Here is an 11,567-nt window from a genome sequence, read left to right as displayed (position 1 = left end):
TTGCAGTCCCACCAGCAGTGTATGAGGGTTCCTTTTTCTCTGCATCCTCTTTTTTTCTTTTTCTTTTTGTATATTTTGAATATTAGGCCCTTATCGGAGGCATTTAATGCAAATATATGTTCCCATTTGGATGGTTGTCTCTTTTCATATTTGATGGTTTCTTTTGCTGAGCAGAAGCTTTTTAGTTTGATGTAGTCCCATTCATTTATTTTAGCTTTTACTTTACTTTCTCTATGAGGTCAAATTCATAAATTTCTCTTTAAGTCCAAGGTCCTTGAGTGCAGTTACTATGTTTTCTTCTATGCAATTTATTGTTTCAGGACTTATATTCAGATCCTTAATTCATTTTGAGTTAATTTTGTTGTGTGGTGATAGACAACAGTCTAGTTTCATTCTTTTGCAGGTGGCTTTCCAGTTTTCCCAGCATCATTTATTGAAGAGGCTTTCCTTTCTCCACTGTATGTTTTTGGATTTTTTATCGAAAATTATTTGCCCATATAAACATGGGTTTACTTCTGTACTCTCGATTCTGTTCCACTGGTCCATGTTTCTGTTTTTCTGCCAATACCATTCATTTTATTCATTTGTTTGTTTATTTATTTTAGGCGAGGCGACCCTTGATAGACCTCACAGATCACAAAGACCTTGTCAGCTTACGATCCTTTATTTTTTTCATTTTTTATTTTTTACGCCTACAGTACCTTGTCTTCCTAGGTGGTCTCCCATCCAAGTACTAACCAGGCCCCACCCCAAAATCAGACGGGCTCAGGCTCGTTCAGAGTGGCATGGCTGTAGACCCATTCGTTTTAATTATTGTCACTTTGTAGTATAATTTGAAGTCAGGCAGAGTGATGCCTCCAGCCTTGTTCTTTTTTTTCAGGTTGGCTACCTGGTTAGTTTTAGCTTAATTCCTAGAAAATTTTTCAAAAGATAGAGATGAACAATTAAAGATTGGTGGAAATCACATATAAAGCGATCAAAACCTGTTTGGGGTCTCTTTTGTTTTGTTTTGTGTATTTTAAAGAGAGTCTTTCACTATGGTTTCAAAACTTTTAATATGATTCCTCTACTTAATCATATTCTTTAGCTAATTTTGAAACTTTTAAAAATTTTTCCAGATGCTTTTAAGTAAGTGAACTAAAACGATGAATTTTAAACTTTAGCTGAGAAGCTATATTCTATCTAAAATTTACTAGATGGTAGGTGAGGAGGTATAGACTGTGAGCGAGACTACCCATAAGGTCATGGGTTAGGGTCAAGTTATACATAGAAGTACATGTATACATTGTGCCTCCATAATCACCATTCAGCTCCAATCTGCTCTTTCTCATCAAACAACTCCCCACAAACTCATATAAACATCCACCCTAGGAAGTCCTATTTATCACTCATATTCAGAGCAATTGGCTGTGTCTTCTAAGCCCAAGTCCCAGGGCAAGGCAATCTAAGGTCACTGGAAAGAAGTTATTTGATTATTGATTCATCTCTCAGTCATCATGAGTCACAAATGCTTTTCTACCTTACTCCGACCAAGCAGGAGGAAGGGTCTGAGAGTATCCAGCTGCCCATGACTTTTCTTACATCATTTCCTCAAGTTTCCCTGCCACTCACAGAAGTTTGAAGGGATGTCACTGCTGAAGTGTTCCAGGAAAAAAATTTACAAAGCTTCCCAGTCATGCCTCAGAATGCTGCAGGGGATGAAAACTGACGTGTTCTCTGCTCAGAGTCAAGGACATAAGGGATAGAAACTGCTCTGCAGCCAACTGTTCACTACCTGACTTCAGATTAATGAGTGTAAGACCAAAGCCCTTGGCTCAGAAGCCTGTCCTAGCCTAGAGGACCTCAGTTCCTGAGGGCCTTGGACAAGCTGTGGTAGCTGATAGATCTCTGCTGATTATTTTTTGGTCTAGGTGGAAAGAGGGTTCTTGGAGTAGGACTCCTGCCTTCTCTCAGCCCCTCACCTGAAGGAGATAATCTGGGAGAGAGTTGAAGAGGTTGGTTGGAGCAAGATCTAAACTGGTCTCAGACAAATCAAGAGTCTGAGGCCTTGTATTTGACCTGTATTAGGCTGCCAAAGAACAGCTGACATTCAATATACTCATTTTATACATAATCTTACTCTGTAAAATATATTTTACTTCAAAAGCATACATATATATCTTCACGTATGTGTCTGTGTGTATACTTTCCATGAAAAGGCCCATAATACATCAAATTATAACCATGTTTGTCTCTGAGTGTTTTTTCAATAACTTTTAATTTCACAATAGTTTTAGAGTTTCAGAAAAATTTTGTCACAACTAATGAAAAATATTGATGAATTAATTTTAATTAAACTCTGTGTCGTATTCAGATTCCATTAACTTCATGCCTAATGAATTTTCTTCTTCCTGGATTTCACATTTCAGTTACACATCATGTCTCCTTACTTCTTTTGGGCTGTGACAGATTCTCAGACTGTCCCTGTTTTTTATGACATTCAATTATCTGGAGGAGTAAGAGATAGGTATTGTGGAGAATGTCCTTTCATCTGGGTTTTTTTGATGTTTTATTATGGTTAGACCTGGGTTATGGATATATAATATCAACCTGCCTTACCACTGATGACATTAACCTCGATCTCCTGGCTGTGAAACTGTTTGCTAGATTATTCCTTGTCCCCATTTTTTTGTCCCCATTTTTACACTGTGCTCTACAGAGAAGGTCACTAAGTGCTGCCCCGTTTAAGATGTTTTTAATTTTCTTTGTTAATACATTTGTATTTTGCACATTTTCCGCAATGTCCACACATTTTCCATTGGCCATTAGTGAAGTAGGGAGGGAGTAATAAAAGAAAGAAGTTATTTTGGTTTTTCTTTTGCTTTGATTTTCACTTTTATTGAGAGAAATAAAAGTAGGTTTTTAAATTTCTTTCTGGCTTTTCAAATTTTTATTTGTGATAAAAACATGTCAATAAAATTGACCATCTTAACCATTTCCAAGTGCACACTTCAGTAGTGTTAAGTATATTCACATCATTGTGAAAAACAGACCTCTAGAAATTCTTCATCTTGCAAAACTAAAGTTCTATACCCATTTAATAACAACTCCCATTCCGTCCTCTCCCAAGCACCTGGCAACCAATATTCTACTTTCTGTTTCTATGAATTTTACTCCTGAGGAATCTCATATATGTGGAATTATACAGTATTTGTATTTTGGAAACAATCTTGTTTCACTCAACATAATGTTCTCAAGTTTCATCCAGGTTGCAGGCCTGATAATATTTCTTTATATGTATGTGTATGTGTGTGTGTGTATATATATATATATACATGTACATATATATATACATACATATATATATTTTATTTATCTATTCACTGGTTGGTGGCCACTTGGTTGCTTCCACATTTTAGTATCATAAATAATGCTGCTATGAACATGGGTATGCAGACATCGCCTTGCAACCTTGCTTTCAAATCTTTGTCTATATATCTATAACTTGAATTTCTAGATCATAAGGTGATTCTATTTTCAATGTTTTGAAGAACCATCATGCTGTTGGTTGCACCACTGACATTTCTATCTACAATGACCATGCATTTCAGTTCGCACATCCTTGCGAACACTTTTGTATTCTGGTTTCTTTTTATATTACAAATCCTAATAGGTGTGAGGTAATAAAATGCATTTTTTAAAAATAAGAAAAAGTCCTCTCATTGGTCTTGCCTCTGTCATCATGACACATCTATAGTTTTTTTTGGTGATATCAGACATAAGTACACCCAGCTTAACCTATAATGGAATATTTGAATTGGGTTTTATTGGCTTGATCTTGATGAGGTTTTGACATTTAATCATTTAATAACAAGTCGCTGGCTTATACTATGCTTCACAATGGTTAATCCAACCTGTCTTTATTTTATCTCCTATCTCAGCTCAAATTCAGAGGTGAAATCTATGAAAAATATTTAAATTTTATATTCTTAAAAGAGTCAATTTTTAGAAGACTTTTCTAATGACTTTGAAAAATTTTAACCTAAATAGAGTAAAAGAAAATGAGTATAAGTGATTTTTTAGTTTTCCCGAGAGAAACGTAAAATGTTCCTTTTAGCTTATTTTAAATGGAATGGGAAATAGTCAATAAGTAATAAAAAACACAAAGCATAATCTCCATTTTCCCATAACAAATAGGAAAAGAAAAGAAAGAAAAGGCTAAAGAAAGAGATGGAGTGAAAAAAGAAAAAGAAATGGACAAAAAGAGAAGAAAATATTATATGTAGAAGATGAAAAAGACATGGAAATATGCATTGCTACAGTTTTAACAAGATTTTTACATTAAACTGTGAAACATCGAGAAAAAAATAAATCATTCTTTTTCAAAAAATATTAAACTCACTGTTCTTAAAAAAGGTACTATTTCACTTTCCCAATTCTTCCCAAACATCTTGGTAGAGTTGTCCATACTCACTACTTCTTCCTGCCATAGTCCATTCATTCCTCAAGCCACTGTGATGTGGCTTCTGTACCACTTCTCCATTGAAACTGTGCTGTCAATAACCTGGAACTTTTCACAGAAAACAGATACTGACACCCTTCCATCCTCTTTCCTCAACTACTTCTGTGACCATCACCCATGAATCTTTTTGGAGAGAGACCTTCACCCACTTTTTATTTTCACAGCCTCTAGCGTTCATGATTCCTCCACCCCATCCCCTTCTCTTCGCATTGGACATCTGGTTTCTTAAGTCTCATAATGTAAGCTTTCAGGAGATTCTGAGTACGTACGTAGCATCTAAAGCTGATGATCCCATCATTTTCCTCAGGTCTTGGGACCTTCTTGGACTTGGAGGCCTCTCTGTTCATCTGCCAGTTGGACACATTTTCCTGAGTTTTCCACTGACCCCCCAAACTCTTAATGTATAAAACGGAACCCATCCACTTCCTTGGCACCTTCCAGTTGCTTCTGAATTGGTGATTAGAAAGCAGGCAGCCACTCAGCCAGAGGAATGTGGTGATCATGAGGAATCACGACAGGCAAAATGAAGAGGGCTGATTTGCAGGTGTGCAGGAAGCAGAGACCTGACACAAGGGTGAACTGAGAGTATTTGGTGTCACGGGGAAGGAGCCAGTGGCCAGGAGAAAAGAGAAGAGGGAAATGTGGAGGAGACAGGAGGGCACTGCCAGCTCTTCAGGAGGACATGTGGAAGGAGACAAGACCAGAGATGCCAGGGACAGGACAGGGTGAGTGACCTCACCACTGACAGAGGACGTAGCAGTTAGTGAGATTTCCAGTGCAGTGATTTTCCATGATACTTATTGCAGAAATCTTGACCTTTACAGCAAAAGCTCGAAATCTTCAGGTCCCCACGAATCAACTTCCAAGCCCTACACTGATTAGAGCAGTCTAACTGAGTATGGTTGTAGCTCCACCCATCTGGAAGAGAAAGAATTCATCTTCAGTGTCACAGAACAATATATGGGGCTCAAGTAGGAGCACCTTCCCCAACTACTCCAAGCCTGGTCTCCAAACTACAGACACATCCACCTCCCAGCAAGGGCTCCATCAGTCTGGAGAGCCCCTGCACAGTGTCCAAAGTCAGGGGCCTGTGCAAGGCAGTAGAGCCTGGCTCAATAACATTACCTCTTTTATTGAAAAAGTACATATCCGTGGTTCTGCATCCAGGGCCTTGCTCCACAGTGCAGTTGCCATTGCCTTCCATACATTTGCCTTTCTTAAATATCTTACAGACCATGCACATTGTGGCAGGAGCTGCAGAGAGGCAGATGTAAAATCTCAGTTCGGGGTTGAATGGGCTGCGACCACGGTGTGATAAGACACATTAGGGCCCAGGAGTCTAGGGACGAAGCATCACTCTAAATACTTCTCCCACACATAATTTGGGTCAGGAAATATCTCCATTAGATTACTTCCACTGGGTATTTAAGGAAATGAGGTCTTTGACATGAGGATCTCAAAATCTATTACGGGTAAACAACAGTGTGTACACTATATGTACATGAATTGTATAGTACGTGAATTATAGCTTTAAAAAAGCTTTAAAAAAAAATAACTTTGAACAAGAATAAGAGATGTTACCTGAGAGTGATATGAAAGATATTGGTGAGATATAAGGTGAAAAGTTGTGTGTTCTAACTAGGCAAGTGACATTTCCAACCTTGAACCTAAGAAATTGTGTCTCCGTAATTTTTGACCCTAGGAGCCTAGCTGAAATCTCTGAAGCACCAGCTCTGAGCTCACATGTTCTCAAACCTCAGAAGGTTCAGTAAGTCATCTCCTCTTAGCTGTGGAGCCATGTGTAGAACACAATGAGGGCATCTATGTACAGCCACCCTGGGTCAGGACCTCTGGGGAAATGGATAGGGCATAAGGACTACACAGCTTGAAGGTGAGGAGGCAGACTTTAGTCTCCAAAGATTTCCCAGCAAAGCACCAGAGTTATCCAAAGGACACACAGATCTAAGTGAAAGGAGTACTGTGAAAATAATGGTTTAAAATAAGCCATCCAATTACTTCTTCCTCCTAGAGCCCTGCCCCCAGGCTGCTTCTTTATAAAGTCTTGAGTAACTGTTGGCTCTGCCTCTTAGGGCCACTCCAGCCAGCTCCAAAGCCCTAAATTGAGGAAGACCTTCAGCCTCAATCTGTCCCATGGGAGTGACTGACCCCACTCTGAACTTGAGAAAGGACCTGAATCCTTTCCCTGGTATTAGTCGGGGTGGGACAGTAGAGAGAGACCACTAACCCTTGCTGGTCGTATCATCCCAGAACCTCATTCTTGACCTTGTTCCACCCCAAGTTGGTCAGATCATCCTGTGACTGCTCCCCACTCCCTTGCTGGTCAAATCTTCATCTCTGGACTGTTCCCACTCCATCTATGTCCTCACCCCTGCCCAGCTGACCCATGTCCTCACCCACTCCATGGAAGAACACAAAAGGGAAGATTCCCAGCAGCAGGACCAGGAGCAGGAGCTTGTCCATCTCAGTCTGGGATGGCAGGGAGATGCAGAGGAAGCTGGAGCAGGGGAACAGAGCACCCGGGAAGGGCTAGGACAGGCTGCTCTAGCATGCGGTTGACAGAAGGCTGGAGATTTGGATGAGCTAATCCTGGGCTGTGGGCAGAAGTTTCCTTTTACAGGCTTGCCAGTGGGTGTTTCACTGCCACCGAGGCCAGGAAATGTTCCCAAAGAGCCAACCCCCATAGATACTTCTGAAGACAGAGGATGTTCCAGGTGCCCCCTCCTGTTCCGTAGAGGCTGCCTCCTGATGAGTTGGGACATGATGCTTGATCAGATCAGCTGGGCCCCTCGAGAGTCAGACCCCAGGGCCCCAGGCCCAAGAACTGGGGCTCGAATGGGGACAGGGCTGTGCTAAAATTTTCTGGATCCAGCACCCCTCTGACCACTTCCCCCCAGTTCTACGGCCCCAGCCAGTCCACAAGCTGGGCTGACACCCTGCCTTGGGCCCATGATGCTTTCATTGTAGGTGCAGTCTGGGCCTTTTGCTTCTCTTCCCCCAACCCCTCATGTTTGTGTTCACAGTTAGGATCAAGGCCTTCTCAATACTGGATTAGTGTTGACAATGGTGAGGGTAGTCACAATAGCAAACATTTCTTTAGTATTTTATCTAAACCAGTATCCACTCTGCTATTACACATAACTTCATTAGGTTATGTCATACATCATAAAGCACATCAAATATCTAGCAAAAACTAACCAGAGAAAAAAGTAACAAAAGAACTATAGAGAACTAACTTATTTAAAAGATATGAAACTATTCCTGCTACATTACTCTTATTCTCTAGACCCCTAAAAAAGCAAGTGATTTTTTCTGATTTTTTAAAAGTTTTTCCTTCTGTTCAGAGGAATACCTCATTTCCAGTATCTCTGACATTACCAGCCTGTGGTGTCCTGATTTCACTCAAATGTTTAGTAAAAATAGCCCAGATTTTACCCAAGCATTTATGCTTGGAGGTCCAGTCAAGGGAAGGAGAAAGATCCTGGAGCAAAATCCCAATGTATAGATTGGGCGCTAGGGTTTTCTGGAGGAACAGTCTCTCTTTTCTCTCTCTCCTTCCCCATCTAGACACCTTGTTTACGACAGAGACCTTGACTATCATGTTTGCCAGTAAGCCAGAAGCACTTGGCACAGTGCTTGGTCAGGGTGGGGACTCTGTAAATATTTCCGATTAAGCAAAGAAGGATGGAACAAATGAATAAGTACATGAAGATCGTCCAGCCTAGAAAGCAACTAGGGGCTGAATGGGCCAAGAATCAGGCTGCATGCCACACTGAAAGCAGAGCTATCATGCATGAGAGCTCCCCTTCTCTTTCTCCAGAAGACAAAGATCATGCACAGTACACACTGCAGGAGTGTGGCATGCATGAATAAAAAATTCAATTTTTGCCCAGTCCCCAAACTGAGTAACTTTCCTGAGTAACCCAGGATTACCTTCGTGTTCAGGTTTGTGGAATTCCAGGCCTGCTTACAGTTCCCCATCATAATTGTGCAAGAAAAGGGAATGAGGAAAGAGTAAAATGAAGAGAACAGGGATAAATAAATTATTGAAGCTGCCAGAGAACACCTTTGTTCTTTCATAGAATTATTTTATCAACGATAGGCTGTTCTGTGCAAACTTGAAGAATGTAATAATAATGATAATACAAATACGTAATGTGATATTGGAAAGGAATGTGTTATCACATGGGAACCTAGGAAAAGAGTGAAAAACTGAAAATAATGATCTGGTCAGATCTCCCTGTGGGGATGCATGCTCCACGGACATCCTGATGGTGTTTCCTAAGGAAAGCACAATGGTGGATCCTTGACTATGGAATTCTTTGAGCACGATGTCCCTGTTCTATCTAGGTTGCTTTCAACACACGAGCCTGCTTTGAAAGATGTATGGGATGTGGCCGTACTAGAAAGTGTCTGTGACAGCTAATTATAAAAATAAAATTGAGATGGTGATTGACTGAAATAGCTCTGCTTCTATATCTGTTATTACGCATGAATCATTTAGAGACGTCATAAGTTCAAGCTATACCTGCAAAGTCCATGATCACCTCCCAGAAGAATATATAGCCCCAGATTTCTGGCTGGTTTTCCTCCATCCATTCTTCTTTGTAAAGCTTCTTAAAAGCCATTTTGTAAAGTCTCTACATTAGGTTGAACAGGAGGATAATTGTCCTTTTAAATGGCAAAGTCTTTGGGGAATCCACAAGCAGTACTTTGTTGGAAAGATCCATTAACTAATGAATGGCATGGCCCTGATCTCCTTTTATTATGGGGCCAGGGGCATGTTTGTGTTTTTCCTAAAGGTGCTGATGGACCTTGTTGGCTGCCTGAGAGGCTGGTCAGGCATTGTGGTGGATGGATCAGACCCTGAGAAGCTCACCTAGAGGGTACATAGCTTCTTTGATGACCACCTCAAAAGGACACATTCAAAAGGACTTGTGGTGAGCTCTTGCAGCTTTGGAATTTGTTAATCTATCTGATTCATATATTGCAGGTTTGAATATTATACATAGCTATGGGGTTCGAGCCTGTGTTGCTGCCCATTATGTTTTTCTAAATGGACAAATGCAAACAAATGCTTCAAATAGACTTCTTAATGTATCTTGTACCAAATGTAATTTAACTAATTGTGTGGGTCCCCATAATAAGGGGTCGGGTCTATTAGTTTTAAATCAATTGAGTTTTATCATGTTACCAACTAAATTAGAAGAACCTTGGCATGATGACAGTGGGGTACAAACTCTGTTAGAAATGAAATCTGCTTTGAGTAGAGATAAGAGAATTATAGGACTTGTTATTGCAGGACTAGTAACTCTTGTGTCCTTAATAGCTACTGCAGTAACTGCAGCAGTGGCCTTATCGCAAAGCATACAAAATAATAATTTTGTTAATGCGTTGGCTCATAATATTTCTATGGCTATGAAGACACAAGAAGATATTGATTTAAAATTAGAGGTTAAGCTGAACGCCCTAGAATCTGTTGTAGTGCAGATAGGAAATGAAGTAGAAGCTCTTGAAAAAAAGAACAAGTTTGCGTTGTCATGCTGCTTATAAAGGGATATGTGTAACTAATGTAGTCTATAATCAATTTAAATGGAATTGGCAACAGGTGTGATTGCATTTACAAGGTATTCGGCATCATAATAATTTAAGTTTAGATTTACATAATGAGCATCAGGAGATTCTAGTTACACAGAATGCAAGGATACTATTATTAATCCAAAAGATTTAGCTAAAGCTTTATTAGATAGTTTGCAAGGGTTTAATCCTTTGAATATGCTTAAATATACTTTTTGGATATTAGCAGGAATTGTATGCTTACTTGTTGTATTGTTTTGTGCCTTTTCAGTTGGCAGCTGAATCCTCCAACAGCAAGTAGCACAGTTTCAAATTACACTGCATACTCTGTGGCTTAAAAATAAAAAAGGAAGGGGGAGATGTGTAGAGCGGATTGCAAGCTGACAAGGTCCTTGCAATCTGTGAGGTCAACCAAGGGTTGCCTCACCTCAAGGAACCCTCCTAACAATGGGAAAGTAGGAACTGATTGGGAACAATGCGGTGTTGCTCCCAGGCAGGGAGTACAGTCATAGCTACGAGCAGAAAGAACTGCAAAAGATTATAGCAGGGTGTGTGGACTGGGTGGGGATCATCTTATCTTAGCCAGCAATCGTATGCTCTTGTATAAAAGCAGCTTGCAAAAATAAAACTACGCCACTGCTCCACCATCAGTGGACAGTGGACCTCCTGATCCCAGCAAAAATAATAATAATAATTTTTTAAAAATGGTAAAGTTATGCTGGATGATACATGCATAGTCCCAGAATGACATCTTTTGGACATCTTCTGACTTTTCAGGAGAAGTGGTTAGGAAGGTTTATCAGGAATTGAGAGCTTGATATATGTACTATATTACATTCATTCTGGACCCATAAAGTCCTCTCTCTAGACTCCTAAAGTTGGGAGAGATATAACAGTTCATGACTTTAATTCAAGCTTACTTACCAAATTATGCTTCTTTACTCCCAAAGTTTCCCAATCTAGAGAATAAATTACTTAGCCTACTTAGAAGTTATCAAGCACAATAACTTTCTCAGTGTAAGAACCTCTTTCTCTGCAGCATCCAGACAGTGGGTGTCCAGAACCACTCCAAGCTTCCAGGCCCACGCTATTCCTCATCAGATCTTCCAGTAATGTGGTTAAGCTGAGACCAACAAGGAAGTGCCCTGGCCAGAGCACAGACTCAGATATCAGACAGATCTAAGCTGAAAGCCTGGTTTCAGCATTTAGAAATTTTTATTTTATTTTTATTTTAATTTTTTTATGGTGACTTTTGTTAACGAAATCTAGTTTCAGTTGTATATTTTAACAGTAAGGCACATATATATTTACATTGTGTGTTCACTGCCCAGAGTTAGATTTCTTTCTGTCACCACATATTTGACCCCTTTTACCCCATCTACCTCCCTCTTTTCTCCTCCCCCCTACCCTCTGGTAACCACTAGTCTATAGTCCATGTCCATGAGTCTCTGTTTGTCCTGTTCATTTGTTG

The sequence above is a fragment of the Pteropus alecto genome, unplaced genomic scaffold (genome assembly GCF_000325575.1).
Source record: "Pteropus alecto unplaced genomic scaffold, ASM32557v1 scaffold135, whole genome shotgun sequence".
Lineage (NCBI taxonomy): Eukaryota > Metazoa > Chordata > Mammalia > Chiroptera > Pteropodidae > Pteropus > Pteropus alecto.
Note: the sequence above shows the minus strand (reverse complement) of the source record.